This window comes from Idiotropiscis lumnitzeri, chromosome 5 (assembly GCF_059441095.1).
Source record: "Idiotropiscis lumnitzeri isolate Australia: NSW breed Sydney's pygmy pipehorse chromosome 5, RoL_Ilum_1.0, whole genome shotgun sequence".
NCBI classification, from domain to species: domain Eukaryota; kingdom Metazoa; phylum Chordata; class Actinopteri; order Syngnathiformes; family Syngnathidae; genus Idiotropiscis; species Idiotropiscis lumnitzeri.
Window position 1 is genome coordinate 4,873,859 of NC_142395.1, and position 22,423 is coordinate 4,896,281.

A 22,423-nucleotide genomic window follows, 5' to 3' on the forward strand; every position below is an offset into this window, starting at 1 on the left:
ACAAATGTAAGCAAGTATGCGAGCTGCTTTTTTATAAATTTCCACATATTCGCCTGACAGGCTGAGAGCACAAAATGCCAACATTCAGCGTCCTCTGCCTTTGGGTGTTGCTACAGTCTCGCCGTGGACGACTCGCAAATGCGTGTGGCAATTTGCAAATGCGTGTCTGGAGACTTGACTGTGGCTCCGGAGCACACATTGACCAAAAGGGTACCCTCGGAGTCTACAGGTGTAGCAGACATATGACCCGATGCAGTCCGGTTGGGTTGGTGCAGTGAGTGTTTACTAAATAAAAAGTTAATGAATCAATTTTAAAAAATGGTGTTTACTGAATGCAATAAAGGGAAGTATAGTTAATGTCGCAATTAGCAGGTGTGGAGAAGCTTCATTCATTTTTTTTAGCTTCACTGGTTATATCATTGGTTCTTATTTTATTAGTTCCACTTTATTCTTCCATTTATTCCAATTTAATTTAAATAATGTCAAATAAATGGTACATGACCATGGGTGGATAGCAGTGAACGCCCCCCCAAGTTATTGGTGTATATATTGGTGGTACGGGGCTGGTATAAATATTAGTGCCCCCATGTGGTCCGAATGTGTAGCTACGGAGCCACACACGTCTCCTGACACGCATTTGCAAATCAGCACACGCATTTGCGAGTCGTCCGCGGCAGGACTGTAGCAAACGTCACCTGTAAGAACACAGCCAATCAAAGGTCCCGTTTTTACAGGTCGCCCATCTACGGATTTTTGTCCGCATTTAACCATGTGTATGTGCCAACAAATCATTGTACACATTTGCTGATATTTGTCATATATCTGTGACTTCAATCATGCATTGTAGATTGTTGTGACACATTTGTGACTGTGGTTATAGTTTCAGATTCTTGTTACGTATTTTTGGATTGAAGTATTTGCCACAATAAAGACCACATGTATAAAATGCAAAATTTTGGAGGGAATTCTCGCTTACGGCCATACTACCCTGAGAACGCCCGATCTCGTCCGATCTCGGAAGCTAAGCAGGGTCGGGCCTGGTTAGTACTTGGATGGGAGACCGCCTGGGAATACCAGGTGCTGTAAGCTTTTGCACCGCAAAAAATAAATAAATAAAAATAACTTTGACAAATGTAAGCAAGTATGCGAGCTGCTTTTTTATAAATTTCCACATATTCGCCTGACAGGCTGAGAGCACAAAATGCCAACATTCAGCGTCCTCTGCCTTTGGGTGTTGCTACAGTCTCGCCGTGGACGACTCGCAAATGCGTGTGGCAATTTGCAAATGCGTGTCTGGAGACTTGACTGTGGCTCCGGAGCCACACATTGACCAAAAGGGTACCCTCGGAGTCTACAGGTGTAGCAGACATATGACCCGATGCAGTCCGGTTGGGTTGGTGCAGTGAGTGTTTACTAAATAAAAAGTTAATGAATCAATTTTAAAAAATGGTGTTTACTGAATGCAATAAAGGGAAGTATAGTTAATGTCGCAATTAGCAGGTGTGGAGAAGCTTCATTCATTTTTTTTAGCTTCACTGGTTATATCATTGGTTCTTATTTTATTAGTTCCACTTTATTCTTCCATTTATTCCAATTTAATTTAAATAATGTCAAATAAATGGTACATGACCATGGGTGGATAGCAGTGAACGCCCCCCCAAGTTATTGGTGTATATATTGGTGGTACGGGGCTGGTATAATATTAGTGCCCCCATGTGGTCCGAATGTGTAGCTACGGAGCCACACACGTCTCCTGACACGCATTTGCAAATCAGCACACGCATTTGCGAGTCGTCCGCGGCAGGACTGTAGCAAACGTCACCTGTAAGAACACAGCCAATCAAAAGGTCCCGTTTTTACAGGTCGCCCATCTACGGATTTTTGTCCGCATTTAACCATGTGTATGTGCCAACAAATCATTGTACACATTTGCTGATATTTGTCATATATCTGTGACTTCAATCATGCATTGTAGATTGTTGTGACACATTTGTGACTGTGGTTATAGTTTCAGATTCTAGTTACGTATTTTTGGATTGAAGTATTTGCCACAATAAAGACCACATGTATAAAATGCAAAATTTTGGAGGGAATTCTCGCTTACGGCCATACTACCCTGAGAACGCCCGATCTCGTCCGATCTCGGAAGCTAAGCAGGGTCGGGCCTGGTTAGTACTTGGATGGGAGACCGCCTGGGAATACCAGGTGCTGTAAGCTTTTGCACCGCAAAAAATAAATAAATAAAAATAACTTTGACAAATGTAAGCAAGTATGCGAGCTGCTTTTTTATAAATTTCCACATATTCGCCTGACAGGCTGAGAGCACAAAATGCCAACATTCAGCGTCCTCTGCCTTTGGGTGTTGCTACAGTCTCGCCGTGGACGACTCGCAAATGCGTGTGGCAATTTGCAAATGCGTGTCTGGAGACTTGACTGTGGCTCCGGAGCCACACATTGACCAAAAGGGTACCCTCGGAGTCTACAGGTGTAGCAGACATATGACCCGATGCAGTCCGGTTGGGTTGGTGCAGTGAGTGTTTACTAAATAAAAAGTTAATGAATCAATTTTAAAAAATGGTGTTTACTGAATGCAATAAAGGGAAGTATAGTTAATGTCGCAATTAGCAGGTGTGGAGAAGCTTCATTCATTTTTTTTAGCTTCACTGGTTATATCATTGGTTCTTATTTTATTAGTTCCACTTTATTCTTCCATTTATTCCAATTTAATTTAAATAATGTCAAATAAATGGTACATGACCATGGGTGGATAGCAGTGAACGCCCCCCCAAGTTATTGGTGTATATATTGGTGGTACGGGGCTGGTATAATATTAGTGCCCCCATGTGGTCCGAATGTGTAGCTACGGAGCCACACACGTCTCCTGACACGCATTTGCAAATCAGCACACGCATTTGCGAGTCGTCCGCGGCAGGACTGTAGCAAACGTCACCTGTAAGAACACAGCCAATCAAAAGGTCCCGTTTTTACAGGTCGCCCATCTACGGATTTTTGTCCGCATTTAACCATGTGTATGTGCCAACAAATCATTGTACACATTTGCTGATATTTGTCATATATCTGTGACTTCAATCATGCATTGTAGATTGTTGTGACACATTTGTGACTGTGGTTATAGTTTCAGATTCTAGTTACGTATTTTTGGATTGAAGTATTTGCCACAATAAAGACCACATGTATAAAATGCAAAATTTTGGAGGGAATTCTCGCTTACGGCCATACTACCCTGAGAACGCCCGATCTCGTCCGATCTCGGAAGCTAAGCAGGGTCGGGCCTGGTTAGTACTTGGATGGGAGACCGCCTGGGAATACCAGGTGCTGTAAGCTTTTGCACCGCAAAAAATAAATAAATAAAAATAACTTTGACAAATGTAAGCAAGTATGCGAGCTGCTTTTTTATAAATTTCCACATATTCGCCTGACAGGCTGAGAGCACAAAATGCCAACATTCAGCGTCCTCTGCCTTTGGGTGTTGCTACAGTCTCGCCGTGGACGACTCGCAAATGCGTGTGGCAATTTGCAAATGCGTGTCTGGAGACTTGACTGTGGCTCCGGAGCCACACATTGACCAAAAGGGTACCCTCGGAGTCTACAGGTGTAGCAGACATATGACCCGATGCAGTCCGGTTGGGTTGGTGCAGTGAGTGTTTACTAAATAAAAAGTTAATGAATCAATTTTAAAAAATGGTGTTTACTGAATGCAATAAAGGGAAGTATAGTTAATGTCGCAATTAGCAGGTGTGGAGAAGCTTCATTCATTTTTTTTAGCTTCACTGGTTATATCATTGGTTCTTATTTTATTAGTTCCACTTTATTCTTCCATTTATTCCAATTTAATTTAAATAATGTCAAATAAATGGTACATGACCATGGGTGGATAGCAGTGAACGCCCCCCCAAGTTATTGGTGTATATATTGGTGGTACGGGGCTGGTATAATATTAGTGCCCCCATGTGGTCCGAATGTGTAGCTACGGAGCCACACACGTCTCCTGACACGCATTTGCAAATCAGCACACGCATTTGCGAGTCGTCCGCGGCAGGACTGTAGCAAACGTCACCTGTAAGAACACAGCCAATCAAAAGGTCCCGTTTTTACAGGTCGCCCATCTACGGATTTTTGTCCGCATTTAACCATGTGTATGTGCCAACAAATCATTGTACACATTTGCTGATATTTGTCATATATCTGTGACTTCAATCATGCATTGTAGATTGTTGTGACACATTTGTGACTGTGGTTATAGTTTCAGATTCTTGTTACGTATTTTTGGATTGAAGTATTTGCCACAATAAAGACCACATGTATAAAATGCAAAATGTTGGAGGGAATTCTCGCTTACGGCCATACTACCCTGAGAACGCCCGATCTCGTCCGATCTCGGAAGCTAAGCAGGGTCGGGCCTGGTTAGTACTTGGATGGGAGACCGCCTGGGAATACCAGGTGCTGTAAGCTTTTGCACCGCAAAAAATAAATAAATAAAAATAACTTTGACAAATGTAAGCAAGTATGCGAGCTGCTTTTTTATAAATTTCCACATATTCGCCTGACAGGCTGAGAGCACAAAATGCCAACATTCGGCGTCCTCTGCCTTTGGGTGTTGCTACAGTCTCGCCGTGGACGACTCGCAAATGCGTGTGGCAATTTGCAAATGCGTGTCTGGAGACTTGACTGTGGCTCCGGAGCCACACATTGACCAAAAGGGTACCCTCGGAGTCTACAGGTGTAGCAGACATATGACCCGATGCAGTCCGGTTGGGTTGGTGCAGTGAGTGTTTACTAAATAAAAAGTTAATGAATCAATTTTAAAAAATGGTGTTTACTGAATGCAATAAAGGGAAGTATAGTTAATGTGGCAATTAGCAGGTGTGGAGAAGCTTCATTCATTTTTTTTAGCTTCACTGGTTATATCATTGGTTCTTATTTTATTAGTTCCACTTTATTCTTCCATTTATTCCAATTTAATTTAAATAATGTCAAATAAATGGTACATGACCATGGGTGGATAGCAGTGAACGCCCCCCCAAGTTATTGGTGTATATATTGGTGGTACGGGGCTGGTATAATATTAGTGCCCCCATGTGGTCCGAATGTGTAGCTACGGAGCCACACACGTCTCCTGACACGCATTTGCAAATCAGCACACGCATTTGCGAGTCGTCCGCGGCAGGACTGTAGCAAACGTCACCTGTAAGAACACAGCCAATCAAAAGGTCCCGTTTTTACAGGTCGCCCATCTACGGATTTTTGTCCGCATTTAACCATGTGTATGTGCCAACAAATCATTGTACACATTTGCTGATATTTGTCATATATCTGTGACTTCAATCATGCATTGTAGATTGTTGTGACACATTTGTGACTGTGGTTATAGTTTCAGATTCTAGTTACGTATTTTTGGATTGAAGTATTTGCCACAATAAAGACCACATGTATAAAATGCAAAATTTTGGAGGGAATTCTCGCTTACGGCCATACTACCCTGAGAACGCCCGATCTCGTCCGATCTCGGAAGCTAAGCAGGGTCGGGCCTGGTTAGTACTTGGATGGGAGACCGCCTGGGAATACCAGGTGCTGTAAGCTTTTGCACCGCAAAAAATAAATAAATAAAAATAACTTTGACAAATGTAAGCAAGTATGCGAGCTGCTTTTTTATAAATTTCCACATATTCGCCTGACAGGCTGAGAGCACAAAATGCCAACATTCAGCGTCCTCTGCCTTTGGGTGTTGCTACAGTCTCGCCGTGGACGACTCGCAAATGCGTGTGGCAATTTGCAAATGCGTGTCTGGAGACTTGACTGTGGCTCCGGAGCCACACATTGACCAAAAGGGTACCCTCGGAGTCTACAGGTGTAGCAGACATATGACCCGATGCAGTCCGGTTGGGTTGGTGCAGTGAGTGTTTACTAAATAAAAAGTTAATGAATCAATTTTAAAAAATGGTGTTTACTGAATGCAATAAAGGGAAGTATAGTTAATGTCGCAATTAGCAGGTGTGGAGAAGCTTCATTCATTTTTTTTAGCTTCACTGGTTATATCATTGGTTCTTATTTTATTAGTTCCACTTTATTCTTCCATTTATTCCAATTTAATTTAAATAATGTCAAATAAATGGTACATGACCATGGGTGGATAGCAGTGAACGCCCCCCCAAGTTATTGGTGTATATATTGGTGGTACGGGGCTGGTATAATATTAGTGCCCCCATGTGGTCCGAATGTGTAGCTACGGAGCCACACACGTCTCCTGACACGCATTTGCAAATCAGCACACGCATTTGCGAGTCGTCCGCGGCAGGACTGTAGCAAACGTCACCTGTAAGAACACAGCCAATCAAAAGGTCCCGTTTTTACAGGTCGCCCATCTACGGATTTTTGTCCGCATTTAACCATGTGTATGTGCCAACAAATCATTGTACACATTTGCTGATATTTGTCATATATCTGTGACTTCAATCATGCATTGTAGATTGTTGTGACACATTTGTGACTGTGGTTATAGTTTCAGATTCTTGTTACGTATTTTTGGATTGAAGTATTTGCCACAATAAAGACCACATGTATAAAATGCAAAATTTTGGAGGGAATTCTCGCTTACGGCCATACTACCCTGAGAACGCCCGATCTCGTCCGATCTCGGAAGCTAAGCAGGGTCGGGCCTGGTTAGTACTTGGATGGGAGACCGCCTGGGAATACCAGGTGCTGTAAGCTTTTGCACCGCAAAAAATAAATAAATAAAAATAACTTTGACAAATGTAAGCAAGTATGCGAGCTGCTTTTTTATAAATTTCCACATATTCGCCTGACAGGCTGAGAGCACAAAATGCCAACATTCAGCGTCCTCTGCCTTTGGGTGTTGCTACAGTCTCGCCGTGGACGACTCGCAAATGCGTGTGGCAATTTGCAAATGCGTGTCTGGAGACTTGACTGTGGCTCCGGAGCCACACATTGACCAAAAGGGTACCCTCGGAGTCTACAGGTGTAGCAGACATATGACCCGATGCAGTCCGGTTGGGTTGGTGCAGTGAGTGTTTACTAAATAAAAAGTTAATGAATCAATTTTAAAAAATGGTGTTTACTGAATGCAATAAAGGGAAGTATAGTTAATGTCGCAATTAGCAGGTGTGGAGAAGCTTCATTCATTTTTTTTAGCTTCACTGGTTATATCATTGGTTCTTATTTTATTAGTTCCACTTTATTCTTCCATTTATTCCAATTTAATTTAAATAATGTCAAATAAATGGTACATGACCATGGGTGGATAGCAGTGAACGCCCCCCCAAGTTATTGGTGTATATATTGGTGGTACGGGGCTGGTATAATATTAGTGCCCCCATGTGGTCCGAATGTGTAGCTACGGAGCCACACACGTCTCCTGACACGCATTTGCAAATCAGCACACGCATTTGCGAGTCGTCCGCGGCAGGACTGTAGCAAACGTCACCTGTAAGAACACAGCCAATCAAAAGGTCCCGTTTTTACAGGTCGCCCATCTACGGATTTTTGTCCGCATTTAACCATGTGTATGTGCCAACAAATCATTGTACACATTTGCTGATATTTGTCATATATCTGTGACTTCAATCATGCATTGTAGATTGTTGTGACACATTTGTGACTGTGGTTATAGTTTCAGATTCTAGTTACGTATTTTTGGATTGAAGTATTTGCCACAATAAAGACCACATGTATAAAATGCAAAATTTTGGAGGGAATTCTCGCTTACGGCCATACTACCCTGAGAACGCCCGATCTCGTCCGATCTCGGAAGCTAAGCAGGGTCGGGCCTGGTTAGTACTTGGATGGGAGACCGCCTGGGAATACCAGGTGCTGTAAGCTTTTGCACCGCAAAAAATAAATAAATAAAAATAACTTTGACAAATGTAAGCAAGTATGCGAGCTGCTTTTTTATAAATTTCCACATATTCGCCTGACAGGCTGAGAGCACAAAATGCCAACATTCAGCGTCCTCTGCCTTTGGGTGTTGCTACAGTCTCGCCGTGGACGACTCGCAAATGCGTGTGGCAATTTGCAAATGCGTGTCTGGAGACTTGACTGTGGCTCCGGAGCCACACATTGACCAAAAGGGTACCCTCGGAGTCTACAGGTGTAGCAGACATATGACCCGATGCAGTCCGGTTGGGTTGGTGCAGTGAGTGTTTACTAAATAAAAAGTTAATGAATCAATTTTAAAAAATGGTGTTTACTGAATGCAATAAAGGGAAGTATAGTTAATGTCGCAATTAGCAGGTGTGGAGAAGCTTCATTCATTTTTTTTAGCTTCACTGGTTATATCATTGGTTCTTATTTTATTAGTTCCACTTTATTCTTCCATTTATTCCAATTTAATTTAAATAATGTCAAATAAATGGTACATGACCATGGGTGGATAGCAGTGAACGCCCCCCCAAGTTATTGGTGTATATATTGGTGGTACGGGGCTGGTATAATATTAGTGCCCCCATGTGGTCCGAATGTGTAGCTACGGAGCCACACACGTCTCCTGACACGCATTTGCAAATCAGCACACGCATTTGCGAGTCGTCCGCGGCAGGACTGTAGCAAACGTCACCTGTAAGAACACAGCCAATCAAAAGGTCCCGTTTTTACAGGTCGCCCATCTACGGATTTTTGTCCGCATTTAACCATGTGTATGTGCCAACAAATCATTGTACACATTTGCTGATATTTGTCATATATCTGTGACTTCAATCATGCATTGTAGATTGTTGTGACACATTTGTGACTGTGGTTATAGTTTCAGATTCTAGTTACGTATTTTTGGATTGAAGTATTTGCCACAATAAAGACCACATGTATAAAATGCAAAATTTTGGAGGGAATTCTCGCTTACGGCCATACTACCCTGAGAACGCCCGATCTCGTCCGATCTCGGAAGCTAAGCAGGGTCGGGCCTGGTTAGTACTTGGATGGGAGACCGCCTGGGAATACCAGGTGCTGTAAGCTTTTGCACCGCAAAAAATAAATAAATAAAAATAACTTTGACAAATGTAAGCAAGTATGCGAGCTGCTTTTTTATAAATTTCCACATATTCGCCTGACAGGCTGAGAGCACAAAATGCCAACATTCAGCGTCCTCTGCCTTTGGGTGTTGCTACAGTCTCGCCGTGGACGACTCGCAAATGCGTGTGGCAATTTGCAAATGCGTGTCTGGAGACTTGACTGTGGCTCCGGAGCCACACATTGACCAAAAGGGTACCCTCGGAGTCTACAGGTGTAGCAGACATATGACCCGATGCAGTCCGGTTGGGTTGGTGCAGTGAGTGTTTACTAAATAAAAAGTTAATGAATCAATTTTAAAAAATGGTGTTTACTGAATGCAATAAAGGGAAGTATAGTTAATGTCGCAATTAGCAGGTGTGGAGAAGCTTCATTCATTTTTTTTAGCTTCACTGGTTATATCATTGGTTCTTATTTTATTAGTTCCACTTTATTCTTCCATTTATTCCAATTTAATTTAAATAATGTCAAATAAATGGTACATGACCATGGGTGGATAGCAGTGAACGCCCCCCCAAGTTATTGGTGTATATATTGGTGGTACGGGGCTGGTATAATATTAGTGCCCCCATGTGGTCCGAATGTGTAGCTACGGAGCCACACACGTCTCCTGACACGCATTTGCAAATCAGCACACGCATTTGCGAGTCGTCCGCGGCAGGACTGTAGCAAACGTCACCTGTAAGAACACAGCCAATCAAAAGGTCCCGTTTTTACAGGTCGCCCATCTACGGATTTTTGTCCGCATTTAACCATGTGTATGTGCCAACAAATCATTGTACACATTTGCTGATATTTGTCATATATCTGTGACTTCAATCATGCATTGTAGATTGTTGTGACACATTTGTGACTGTGGTTATAGTTTCAGATTCTAGTTACGTATTTTTGGATTGAAGTATTTGCCACAATAAAGACCACATGTATAAAATGCAAAATTTTGGAGGGAATTCTCGCTTACGGCCATACTACCCTGAGAACGCCCGATCTCGTCCGATCTCGGAAGCTAAGCAGGGTCGGGCCTGGTTAGTACTTGGATGGGAGACCGCCTGGGAATACCAGGTGCTGTAAGCTTTTGCACCGCAAAAAATAAATAAATAAAAATAACTTTGACAAATGTAAGCAAGTATGCGAGCTGCTTTTTTATAAATTTCCACATATTCGCCTGACAGGCTGAGAGCACAAAATGCCAACATTCAGCGTCCTCTGCCTTTGGGTGTTGCTACAGTCTCGCCGTGGACGACTCGCAAATGCGTGTGGCAATTTGCAAATGCGTGTCTGGAGACTTGACTGTGGCTCCGGAGCCACACATTGACCAAAAGGGTACCCTCGGAGTCTACAGGTGTAGCAGACATATGACCCGATGCAGTCCGGTTGGGTTGGTGCAGTGAGTGTTTACTAAATAAAAAGTTAATGAATCAATTTTAAAAAATGGTGTTTACTGAATGCAATAAAGGGAAGTATAGTTAATGTCGCAATTAGCAGGTGTGGAGAAGCTTCATTCATTTTTTTTAGCTTCACTGGTTATATCATTGGTTCTTATTTTATTAGTTCCACTTTATTCTTCCATTTATTCCAATTTAATTTAAATAATGTCAAATAAATGGTACATGACCATGGGTGGATAGCAGTGAACGCCCCCCCAAGTTATTGGTGTATATATTGGTGGTACGGGGCTGGTATAATATTAGTGCCCCCATGTGGTCCGAATGTGTAGCTACGGAGCCACACACGTCTCCTGACACGCATTTGCAAATCAGCACACGCATTTGCGAGTCGTCCGCGGCAGGACTGTAGCAAACGTCACCTGTAAGAACACAGCCAATCAAAAGGTCCCGTTTTTACAGGTCGCCCATCTACGGATTTTTGTCCGCATTTAACCATGTGTATGTGCCAACAAATCATTGTACACATTTGCTGATATTTGTCATATATCTGTGACTTCAATCATGCATTGTAGATTGTTGTGACACATTTGTGACTGTGGTTATAGTTTCAGATTCTAGTTACGTATTTTTGGATTGAAGTATTTGCCACAATAAAGACCACATGTATAAAATGCAAAATTTTGGAGGGAATTCTCGCTTACGGCCATACTACCCTGAGAACGCCCGATCTCGTCCGATCTCGGAAGCTAAGCAGGGTCGGGCCTGGTTAGTACTTGGATGGGAGACCGCCTGGGAATACCAGGTGCTGTAAGCTTTTGCACCGCAAAAAATAAATAAATAAAAATAACTTTGACAAATGTAAGCAAGTATGCGAGCTGCTTTTTTATAAATTTCCACATATTCGCCTGACAGGCTGAGAGCACAAAATGCCAACATTCAGCGTCCTCTGCCTTTGGGTGTTGCTACAGTCTCGCCGTGGACGACTCGCAAATGCGTGTGGCAATTTGCAAATGCGTGTCTGGAGACTTGACTGTGGCTCCGGAGCCACACATTGACCAAAAGGGTACCCTCGGAGTCTACAGGTGTAGCAGACATATGACCCGATGCAGTCCGGTTGGGTTGGTGCAGTGAGTGTTTACTAAATAAAAAGTTAATGAATCAATTTTAAAAAATGGTGTTTACTGAATGCAATAAAGGGAAGTATAGTTAATGTCGCAATTAGCAGGTGTGGAGAAGCTTCATTCATTTTTTTTAGCTTCACTGGTTATATCATTGGTTCTTATTTTATTAGTTCCACTTTATTCTTCCATTTATTCCAATTTAATTTAAATAATGTCAAATAAATGGTACATGACCATGGGTGGATAGCAGTGAACGCCCCCCCAAGTTATTGGTGTATATATTGGTGGTACGGGGCTGGTATAATATTAGTGCCCCCATGTGGTCCGAATGTGTAGCTACGGAGCCACACACGTCTCCTGACACGCATTTGCAAATCAGCACACGCATTTGCGAGTCGTCCGCGGCAGGACTGTAGCAAACGTCACCTGTAAGAACACAGCCAATCAAAAGGTCCCGTTTTTACAGGTCGCCCATCTACGGATTTTTGTCCGCATTTAACCATGTGTATGTGCCAACAAATCATTGTACACATTTGCTGATATTTGTCATATATCTGTGACTTCAATCATGCATTGTAGATTGTTGTGACACATTTGTGACTGTGGTTATAGTTTCAGATTCTTGTTACGTATTTTTGGATTGAAGTATTTGCCACAATAAAGACCACATGTATAAAATGCAAAATGTTGGAGGGAATTCTCGCTTACGGCCATACTACCCTGAGAACGCCCGATCTCGTCCGATCTCGGAAGCTAAGCAGGGTCGGGCCTGGTTAGTACTTGGATGGGAGACCGCCTGGGAATACCAGGTGCTGTAAGCTTTTGCACCGCAAAAAATAAATAAATAAAAATAACTTTGACAAATGTAAGCAAGTATGCGAGCTGCTTTTTTATAAATTTCCACATATTCGCCTGACAGGCTGAGAGCACAAAATGCCAACATTCGGCGTCCTCTGCCTTTGGGTGTTGCTACAGTCTCGCCGTGGACGACTCGCAAATGCGTGTGGCAATTTGCAAATGCGTGTCTGGAGACTTGACTGTGGCTCCGGAGCCACACATTGACCAAAAGGGTACCCTCGGAGTCTACAGGTGTAGCAGACATATGACCCGATGCAGTCCGGTTGGGTTGGTGCAGTGAGTGTTTACTAAATAAAAAGTTAATGAATCAATTTTAAAAAATGGTGTTTACTGAATGCAATAAAGGGAAGTATAGTTAATGTGGCAATTAGCAGGTGTGGAGAAGCTTCATTCATTTTTTTTAGCTTCACTGGTTATATCATTGGTTCTTATTTTATTAGTTCCACTTTATTCTTCCATTTATTCCAATTTAATTTAAATAATGTCAAATAAATGGTACATGACCATGGGTGGATAGCAGTGAACGCCCCCCCAAGTTATTGGTGTATATATTGGTGGTACGGGGCTGGTATAATATTAGTGCCCCCATGTGGTCCGAATGTGTAGCTACGGAGCCACACACGTCTCCTGACACGCATTTGCAAATCAGCACACGCATTTGCGAGTCGTCCGCGGCAGGACTGTAGCAAACGTCACCTGTAAGAACACAGCCAATCAAAAGGTCCCGTTTTTACAGGTCGCCCATCTACGGATTTTTGTCCGCATTTAACCATGTGTATGTGCCAACAAATCATTGTACACATTTGCTGATATTTGTCATATATCTGTGACTTCAATCATGCATTGTAGATTGTTGTGACACATTTGTGACTGTGGTTATAGTTTCAGATTCTAGTTACGTATTTTTGGATTGAAGTATTTGCCACAATAAAGACCACATGTATAAAATGCAAAATTTTGGAGGGAATTCTCGCTTACGGCCATACTACCCTGAGAACGCCCGATCTCGTCCGATCTCGGAAGCTAAGCAGGGTCGGGCCTGGTTAGTACTTGGATGGGAGACCGCCTGGGAATACCAGGTGCTGTAAGCTTTTGCACCGCAAAAAATAAATAAATAAAAATAACTTTGACAAATGTAAGCAAGTATGCGAGCTGCTTTTTTATAAATTTCCACATATTCGCCTGACAGGCTGAGAGCACAAAATGCCAACATTCAGCGTCCTCTGCCTTTGGGTGTTGCTACAGTCTCGCCGTGGACGACTCGCAAATGCGTGTGGCAATTTGCAAATGCGTGTCTGGAGACTTGACTGTGGCTCCGGAGCCACACATTGACCAAAAGGGTACCCTCGGAGTCTACAGGTGTAGCAGACATATGACCCGATGCAGTCCGGTTGGGTTGGTGCAGTGAGTGTTTACTAAATAAAAAGTTAATGAATCAATTTTAAAAAATGGTGTTTACTGAATGCAATAAAGGGAAGTATAGTTAATGTCGCAATTAGCAGGTGTGGAGAAGCTTCATTCATTTTTTTTAGCTTCACTGGTTATATCATTGGTTCTTATTTTATTAGTTCCACTTTATTCTTCCATTTATTCCAATTTAATTTAAATAATGTCAAATAAATGGTACATGACCATGGGTGGATAGCAGTGAACGCCCCCCCAAGTTATTGGTGTATATATTGGTGGTACGGGGCTGGTATAATATTAGTGCCCCCATGTGGTCCGAATGTGTAGCTACGGAGCCACACACGTCTCCTGACACGCATTTGCAAATCAGCACACGCATTTGCGAGTCGTCCGCGGCAGGACTGTAGCAAACGTCACCTGTAAGAACACAGCCAATCAAAAGGTCCCGTTTTTACAGGTCGCCCATCTACGGATTTTTGTCCGCATTTAACCATGTGTATGTGCCAACAAATCATTGTACACATTTGCTGATATTTGTCATATATCTGTGACTTCAATCATGCATTGTAGATTGTTGTGACACATTTGTGACTGTGGTTATAGTTTCAGATTCTAGTTACGTATTTTTGGATTGAAGTATTTGCCACAATAAAGACCACATGTATAAAATGCAAAATTTTGGAGGGAATTCTCGCTTACGGCCATACTACCCTGAGAACGCCCGATCTCGTCCGATCTCGGAAGCTAAGCAGGGTCGGGCCTGGTTAGTACTTGGATGGGAGACCGCCTGGGAATACCAGGTGCTGTAAGCTTTTGCACCGCAAAAAATAAATAAATAAAAATAACTTTGACAAATGTAAGCAAGTATGCGAGCTGCTTTTTTATAAATTTCCACATATTCGCCTGACAGGCTGAGAGCACAAAATGCCAACATTCAGCGTCCTCTGCCTTTGGGTGTTGCTACAGTCTCGCCGTGGACGACTCGCAAATGCGTGTGGCAATTTGCAAATGCGTGTCTGGAGACTTGACTGTGGCTCCGGAGCCACACATTGACCAAAAGGGTACCCTCGGAGTCTACAGGTGTAGCAGACATATGACCCGATGCAGTCCGGTTGGGTTGGTGCAGTGAGTGTTTACTAAATAAAAAGTTAATGAATCAATTTTAAAAAATGGTGTTTACTGAATGCAATAAAGGGAAGTATAGTTAATGTCGCAATTAGCAGGTGTGGAGAAGCTTCATTCATTTTTTTTAGCTTCACTGGTTATATCATTGGTTCTTATTTTATTAGTTCCACTTTATTCTTCCATTTATTCCAATTTAATTTAAATAATGTCAAATAAATGGTACATGACCATGGGTGGATAGCAGTGAACGCCCCCCCAAGTTATTGGTGTATATATTGGTGGTACGGGGCTGGTATAATATTAGTGCCCCCATGTGGTCCGAATGTGTAGCTACGGAGCCACACACGTCTCCTGACACGCATTTGCAAATCAGCACACGCATTTGCGAGTCGTCCGCGGCAGGACTGTAGCAAACGTCACCTGTAAGAACACAGCCAATCAAAAGGTCCCGTTTTTACAGGTCGCCCATCTACGGATTTTTGTCCGCATTTAACCATGTGTATGTGCCAACAAATCATTGTACACATTTGCTGATATTTGTCATATATCTGTGACTTCAATCATGCATTGTAGATTGTTGTGACACATTTGTGACTGTGGTTATAGTTTCAGATTCTAGTTACGTATTTTTGGATTGAAGTATTTGCCACAATAAAGACCACATGTATAAAATGCAAAATTTTGGGGGGAATTCTCGCTTACGGCCATACTACCCTGAGAACGCCCGATCTCGTCCGATCTCGGAAGCTAAGCAGGGTCGGGCCTGGTTAGTACTTGGATGGGAGACCGCCTGGGAATACCAGGTGCTGTAAGCTTTTGCACCGCAAAAAATAAATAAATAAAAATAACTTTGACAAATGTAAGCAAGTATGCGAGCTGCTTTTTTATAAATTTCCACATATTCGCCTGACAGGCTGAGAGCACAAAATGCCAACATTCAGCGTCCTCTGCCTTTGGGTGTTGCTACAGTCTCGCCGTGGACGACTCGCAAATGCGTGTGGCAATTTGCAAATGCGTGTCTGGAGACTTGACTGTGGCTCCGGAGCCACACATTGACCAAAAGGGTACCCTCGGAGTCTACAGGTGTAGCAGACATATGACCCGATGCAGTCCGGTTGGGTTGGTGCAGTGAGTGTTTACTAAATAAAAAGTTAATGAATCAATTTTAAAAAATGGTGTTTACTGAATGCAATAAAGGGAAGTATAGTTAATGTCGCAATTAGCAGGTGTGGAGAAGCTTCATTCATTTTTTTTAGCTTCACTGGTTATATCATTGGTTCTTATTTTATTAGTTCCACTTTATTCTTCCATTTATTCCAATTTAATTTAAATAATGTCAAATAAATGGTACATGACCATGGGTGGATAGCAGTGAACGCCCCCCCAAGTTATTGGTGTATATATTGGTGGTACGGGGCTGGTATAATATTAGTGCCCCCATGTGGTCCGAATGTGTAGCTACGGAGCCACACACGTCTCCTGACACGCATTTGCAAATCAGCACACGCATTTGCGAGTCGTCCGCGGCAGGACTGTAGCAAACGTCACCTGTAAGAACACAGCCAATCAAAAGGTCCCGTTTTTACAGGTCGCCCATCTACGGATTTTTGTCCGCATTTAACCATGTGTATGTGCCAACAAATCATTGTACACATTTGCTGATATTTGTCATATATCTGTGACTTCAATCATGCATTGTAGATTGTTGTGACACATTTGTGACTGTGGTTATAGTTTCAGATTCTTGTTACGTATTTTTGGATTGAAGTATTTGCCACAATAAAGACCACATGTATAAAATGCAAAATTTTGGAGGGAATTCTCGCTTACGGCCATACTACCCTGAGAACGCCCGATCTCGTCCGATCTCGGAAGCTAAGCAGGGTCGGGCCTGGTTAGTACTTGGATGGGAGACCGCCTGGGAATACCAGGTGCTGTAAGCTTTTGCACCGCAAAAAATAAATAAATAAAAATAACTTTGACAAATGTAAGCAAGTATGCGAGCTGCTTTTTTATAAATTTCCACATATTCGCCTGACAGGCTGAGAGCACAAAATGCCAACATTCAGCGTCCTCTGCCTTTGGGTGTTGCTACAGTCTCGCCGTGGACGACTCGCAAATGCGTGTGGCAATTTGCAAATGCGTGTCTGGAGACTTGACTGTGGCTCCGGAGCCACACATTGACCAAAAGGGTACCCTCGGAGTCTACAGGTGTAGCAGACATATGACCCGATGCAGTCCGGTTGGGTTGGTGCAGTGAGTGTTTACTAAATAAAAAGTTAATGAATCAATTTTAAAAAATGGTGTTTACTGAATGCAATAAAGGGAAGTATAGTTAATGTCGCAATTAGCAGGTGTGGAGAAGCTTCATTCATTTTTTTTAGCTTCACTGGTTATATCATTGGTTCTTATTTTATTAGTTCCACTTTATTCTTCCAAGAGATAATAGAATTACGCTTTTTTAAATTTTGATGACGTCATAGCCCCGCCTACAGAATTACGCTTTTGTCTCGTTGTCCCCGCCTACAGAATTACGCTTTTGTCCAAAATGGCCGCTATCCCCGCCCCTGTGTTAAAACTATCCAATCTCCAGCCACCTATTTCAAAATATTTACATATTCCCTGCCCGTTGAAGGTTTAATACCACTCCTACAGAATTACGCTTTTGTCGAAGTGGGCCCCGCCTACAGAATTACGCTTTTTGTCTCGTTGTGATGACGTTGTATGTGTGTGTGTGTGTGTGGGCCAAGGGCCCCCGCCTAGAGAATTACGCTTTTTGTCTCGTTGTGATGACGTTGTGTGTGTGATTGGGAGGGGGGCTTGGCCCCCCCTCCCAAACTGTATGCTTCTTATGTTAAAAACAATGTGTTCCCTGCGTGCGTGCGTCCCCAACCCAAACTGTACTTATGTTATTCATATTTTAATATCTGAAGTATATAAAGCATCCAATGCAATGTTCTATTTAAATAAATAAAATTAAATTAAACGAGTGAAATAATATGAGTTGAAAAGAGCAGGCGTTGTTTTTACCTTTGAATAAGATGTTTATTCGGTGGATATAGGTCATCCATATTTAAATATCTGAAGTATATAAAGCATCCAATGAAATGAGCTATATCTAATTAAATAATGTAGATGTATAAAATTAAATTAAACGAGTGAAATAATACGAGTTGAGAAGAGCAGGCGTTGTTATTACCTTTGAATAATATGTTTATTCGGTTGATATTTGCCCTTTTTGCAAACATGTCTGGACATATTCCCAGCGACATAAGTTTAAACATGGTATTGTGCAGGCTTGGGGGTTTGTCCGGGCAAGACGCGGCGTCTTGCATAGACACCCTCCAAGCCTGCAGCAGCCTCAAGGTGTTTCAAAAGATAGTGAGTGGCGACATCCTGTCGATCGATGGGCAGCCGTGGGCATCCGGGCGACCACCCTCCTCCTTCTTACCTTTTTGTAAAATCTGCCGAGTCATGTTTACTTGTTCTGATTACGAACATAAGGTGTTTGAAACGATAGTGAGTAGCTCACGACATTACTTCTCAAGGTGTTTGAAAACATAGCTCAATATTGCCATCTAGTGCCTTAAGGGTAATATAGCAGAAGCCTCGATTTCACTCTGAATAATCAAAGTATGAAACGTTTAATGTTTAAAGGTAATATAACAGGAACATGTACTTACCTAGTGAAACGTTTATATATTAAATTGAACAAAAGTTTTCCTTTTCAAGGGATTGACAAAAAATAATCTGTAATAAGGAGGTCATGAATTGTATGGAATTATGTACCTAGTGAAACGTTTATATATTAAATTGAACAAAAGTTTTCCTTTTCAAGGGATTGACAAAAAATAATCTGTAATAAGGAGGTCCTGAAATGTATGGAATTATGTACCTAGTGAAACGTTTATATATTAAATTGAACAAAAGTTTTCCTTTTCAAGGGATTGACAAAAAATAATCTGTAATAAGGAGGTCATGAATTGTATGGAATTATGTACCTAGTGAAACGTTTATATATTAAATTGGACAAAAGTTTTCCTTTTCAAGGGATTGACAAAAAATAATCTGTAATAAGGAGGTCCTGAAATGTGTGGAATTATAGAAATAGAAATAGAAATAGAAGTCCCTTTATTGTCATTGTACTCAAGTGTGCAACGAGATTATGGGGCTCCCCTCTCCAGTGCAATACAACAATAATACAGACAAATATATAAATTAGATAAATAAATAAATAAGACAGTGCAATGGAATTTAGTACTGAATAGGGCACAAAGAAACACAGCACATCACAATTATGTACCTAGTGAAAAGTTTATATATTAAATTGAAAAAAAAATTTCCTTTTCAAGGAGTTCCTGAAATGTATGGAGTTGTGCATAAACCAGTAGGTTTTATCAGATCACGAGATTATTTGTTCAACTTCCCGCTGAACCGAAAAAGACTAATCCCTCAGGTGTTTCAAAAAGATAGCGACTCGCTCACGAGTTTCTTTTCGGGTTGGAGGGTTAAATAGATGGTTGTGTTTGACCAGAGACAGAAATTTTCTCAAACTCTGATGAGGACGTCTAGAGCGAGCGCTGGAAAAGCTTAACATTGGATCGTAAGGATAACACTTTGATCTTTGAGGACGTCGTGAACAAACGAAGGAGTGCCTAACAATGGAGCGTAAGTAAATACTTATAATTTCATCTATTTTTAACAATGCTTGTTTGCTAAACAATATTGTTTAAACCATACCTTTATATATATACTCAGAAATGCTGTTTTACAGAGGATCATCTGAATGATCAACGTAGATCAGCCTGTAAGTCTAATGTTATTATATTTATGATTCAAAAGTTCTTATAAACTGACTCGATGTCTTATCTATTTTATGACAGACACACAGACACACCAATCCGCTTTCACGCAAGTAACTGTGAAACTTGAAACACCACCAGAACAAGGTGAATATAGTTGCAAACAGATTTAAAATATCCCTAGACCGCTATCCCACACACTCTCTCTCTCTCTCTCTCTATCTCTGTTCCAGCGACATCCGGAAGTACAACAGTGCGCTTCCGGGTGAATACGTCTTTCCCGTCGAATACGCCGGAGGGGGACACGAACATTTTTTGTAAGTTTCTAAAGTCTCATAATATATAAATAGATTCTTAATGTTTATAACATATCTGTTCGGTTGTGTGTGAACAAGGGCAGAGATGTTTTGAATGTGTTCCGAGGCGTTATCGTCTTTGAGATGTAGCTATATATTGTGTAACGATATGTTTGATAGCTGTTGTTGGTGACATGTGTTCCGAGTTATTGTCGTATGCTAAGCTTCCAATGTGTTGCTAACCAGATGCTATGTTGCTGCTGCATGTTGCTGCTGTGTATGACCTGTAGTCGGCATTTGCTATGTGTTCCGAGGCGTTATCGTCTTTGAGATGTAGCTATATATTGTGTAACGATATGTTTGATAGCTGTTGTTGGTGACATGTGTTCCGAGTTATTGCCGTATGCTAAGCTTCCAATGTGTTGCTAACCAGATGCTATGTGTTCCGAGGCGTTATCGTCTTTGAGATGTAGCTATATATTGTGTAACGATATGTTTGATAGCTGTTGTTGGTGACATGTGTTCCGAGTTATTACCGTATGCTAAGCTTCCAATGTGTTGCTAACCAGATGCTATGTGTTCCGAGGCGTTATCGTCTTTGAGATGTAGCTATATATTGTGTAACGATATGTGGACTATGGTTAGCGGATGGTCATCTTGTAAGGGCTTATGGAAGCATCTTGTGTTTACCGATCGGCCTTCTTCGAAGGATCTTGAATGTGTTATTATACTTGTCCTATTTGAAGTGTAGCTATATAATGTGTAGCTATATAAACGGTTTTTTGAGATAATAATTCTATTATTGATTTGATTAATCGGTTAACTATTAATACAATTTTTATTTACTTTTAATTAAGTATTTATTTTTTAAATATTTTTAAATTTTCTAATTTAGTATGTCTTTTAATTAAAAGTTTTGATTATTTTTCAACTTTTTAAATTTTTTTATTTAGTATGTCTTTTAATTAAAAGTTTTGATTATTTTTCAACTTTTTAAATTTTTTTATTTTTCCACCGTAATAATTTTTAATCATGTAAAAATTTTTATTTTTTTAATTTATTATTAACTTTCTATTTATATTTTTTCCTGTTTTGAGATGATTGAAGATCTTACATATTTCTCGTGTGTCATATCTAGCACGTTATAGGGAGGGAGGTGTCAATGAGAACCCATCAGAGGGCCGTCGCCTGGAAGGAGGTGTCAATGAGAACCCATCAGAGGGCCGTCGCATGGAAGGAGGCTCCAACGGGAACCCATCAAGGGCACGTCACATGGAAGGAGGTGCCATCGGTAATCCAGGATCAACCACATCGTCTCGTCGAAATGAGCAACCAATCAGACCTAGAAGTCCTATCCCAGGTAATGAGCGAGTCAGGCTTCAGAGAGAACGTCATGAGGTTCTAACAGAAGTTCTACGTACTTACAACAAACTGGTAGATCTGGCTGAGAAGCTCACAAATCCATGGTGATGTAGTATTTTCATTTTTATCTCTTGTAACATTTCTCTGATATATAATCCGTGTGTGTTTGTTATTGTGTAGTATACCATATACATTTCCACTAGATTACAGAAATCATTGCTTTTGTTTATGGTGTCAGACGCTAGTACAAGCATACCTAACGATCCATTCGCGGCGATAAGACAAATCGGCGATTTATAATCCTTTAGACCTAACAGACCCAAAACAGCGATATGGCGAACGATAATACACAACTGCTCGATCTAACAAGACACACATCAAATGATCAAACACAACCTCTAGACCTAACAATACTAGCATTAAACGGTCAAATACACACACAATCACAACCGCTTGATTTAACAACAGATGATCGCATACACACGCAATCACAACCGCTCGATCTAACAATATTCGCGTTAAACGATCAAATACAAACATCAGAAAGGGACCAGATACACACGCAATCACAACCACTAGACCTAGCATTACTCACATCAAACAATAATGGACAAACAGCGGATGTTCATTTATCAGTCCCCTCATTAAATCAGCAGGGGGGAACACAGACATCAGATGGTCATATACGCCCAAACGATCGCGCACAAACGCCACCTATCGAACTAACATTATTAAACTCAGTTCTTGATTTACCAAGCGCGCAGAACACATCAAATGAACACGAACCAATGACAACTGATGATGTTGATTTCACAAACGCACCTGCCACGCCAGATGAGGACAACTCGCAGCCTGAGGATGTCACAAATGCACCTGCGTCGTCAGATGAAATCACAAACGCCCTATCCACATCAGATGAAATCACAAAAGCACCGGCCGATCCAAATGAAATCACAAACGCCCTATCCACATCAGATGAAATCACAAAAGCACCGGCCGATCCAAATGAACATGAACCCATGCAG

The 22,423-nt window shown here is 41.5% G+C and overlaps 1 long non-coding RNA gene and 15 other non-coding genes across 16 annotated transcripts; all 16 read left to right on the forward strand.

Moving 5' to 3' along the window:
• The first annotated feature begins 970 nt into the window (after nt 1-970).
• Nucleotides 971-1,089, forward strand: LOC148336156 (5S ribosomal RNA). The gene has a single exon (XR_015843576.1). It is a non-coding gene; the product is annotated as a 5S ribosomal RNA (ribosomal RNA).
• A 1,009-nt stretch (nt 1,090-2,098) lies between these two features.
• On the forward strand, nt 2,099-2,217 carry LOC148336157 (5S ribosomal RNA). Its single transcript, XR_015843578.1, has one exon. It is a non-coding gene; the product is annotated as a 5S ribosomal RNA (ribosomal RNA).
• A 1,009-nt stretch (nt 2,218-3,226) lies between these two features.
• On the forward strand, nt 3,227-3,345 carry LOC148336158 (5S ribosomal RNA). The gene has a single exon (XR_015843579.1). It is a non-coding gene; the product is annotated as a 5S ribosomal RNA (ribosomal RNA).
• A 1,009-nt stretch (nt 3,346-4,354) lies between these two features.
• LOC148336159 (5S ribosomal RNA) lies at nt 4,355-4,473 on the forward strand. The gene has a single exon (XR_015843580.1). It is a non-coding gene; the product is annotated as a 5S ribosomal RNA (ribosomal RNA).
• A 1,009-nt stretch (nt 4,474-5,482) lies between these two features.
• Nucleotides 5,483-5,601, forward strand: LOC148336160 (5S ribosomal RNA). The gene has a single exon (XR_015843581.1). It is a non-coding gene; the product is annotated as a 5S ribosomal RNA (ribosomal RNA).
• Nucleotides 5,602-6,610: 1,009 nt separating this feature from the next.
• LOC148336161 (5S ribosomal RNA) lies at nt 6,611-6,729 on the forward strand. The gene has a single exon (XR_015843582.1). It is a non-coding gene; the product is annotated as a 5S ribosomal RNA (ribosomal RNA).
• Nucleotides 6,730-7,738: 1,009 nt separating this feature from the next.
• Nucleotides 7,739-7,857, forward strand: LOC148336162 (5S ribosomal RNA). Its single transcript, XR_015843583.1, has one exon. It is a non-coding gene; the product is annotated as a 5S ribosomal RNA (ribosomal RNA).
• Nucleotides 7,858-8,866: 1,009 nt separating this feature from the next.
• Nucleotides 8,867-8,985, forward strand: LOC148336163 (5S ribosomal RNA). The gene has a single exon (XR_015843584.1). It is a non-coding gene; the product is annotated as a 5S ribosomal RNA (ribosomal RNA).
• A 1,009-nt stretch (nt 8,986-9,994) lies between these two features.
• Nucleotides 9,995-10,113, forward strand: LOC148336164 (5S ribosomal RNA). The gene has a single exon (XR_015843585.1). It is a non-coding gene; the product is annotated as a 5S ribosomal RNA (ribosomal RNA).
• Nucleotides 10,114-11,122: 1,009 nt separating this feature from the next.
• LOC148336165 (5S ribosomal RNA) lies at nt 11,123-11,241 on the forward strand. Its single transcript, XR_015843586.1, has one exon. It is a non-coding gene; the product is annotated as a 5S ribosomal RNA (ribosomal RNA).
• Nucleotides 11,242-12,250: 1,009 nt separating this feature from the next.
• Nucleotides 12,251-12,369, forward strand: LOC148336166 (5S ribosomal RNA). Its single transcript, XR_015843587.1, has one exon. It is a non-coding gene; the product is annotated as a 5S ribosomal RNA (ribosomal RNA).
• Nucleotides 12,370-13,378: 1,009 nt separating this feature from the next.
• On the forward strand, nt 13,379-13,497 carry LOC148336167 (5S ribosomal RNA). The gene has a single exon (XR_015843589.1). It is a non-coding gene; the product is annotated as a 5S ribosomal RNA (ribosomal RNA).
• Nucleotides 13,498-14,506: 1,009 nt separating this feature from the next.
• Nucleotides 14,507-14,625, forward strand: LOC148336168 (5S ribosomal RNA). The gene has a single exon (XR_015843590.1). It is a non-coding gene; the product is annotated as a 5S ribosomal RNA (ribosomal RNA).
• A 1,009-nt stretch (nt 14,626-15,634) lies between these two features.
• LOC148336169 (5S ribosomal RNA) lies at nt 15,635-15,753 on the forward strand. Its single transcript, XR_015843591.1, has one exon. It is a non-coding gene; the product is annotated as a 5S ribosomal RNA (ribosomal RNA).
• Nucleotides 15,754-16,762: 1,009 nt separating this feature from the next.
• Nucleotides 16,763-16,881, forward strand: LOC148336170 (5S ribosomal RNA). Its single transcript, XR_015843592.1, has one exon. It is a non-coding gene; the product is annotated as a 5S ribosomal RNA (ribosomal RNA).
• Nucleotides 16,882-19,147: 2,266 nt separating this feature from the next.
• LOC148336171 (uncharacterized) lies at nt 19,148-20,057 on the forward strand. Its single transcript, XR_015843273.1, has 4 exons — nt 19,148-19,606; nt 19,697-19,745; nt 19,822-19,887; nt 19,974-20,057. It is a non-coding gene; the product is annotated as an uncharacterized LOC148336171 (long non-coding RNA).
• Nucleotides 20,058-22,423: the final 2,366 nt, after the last annotated feature.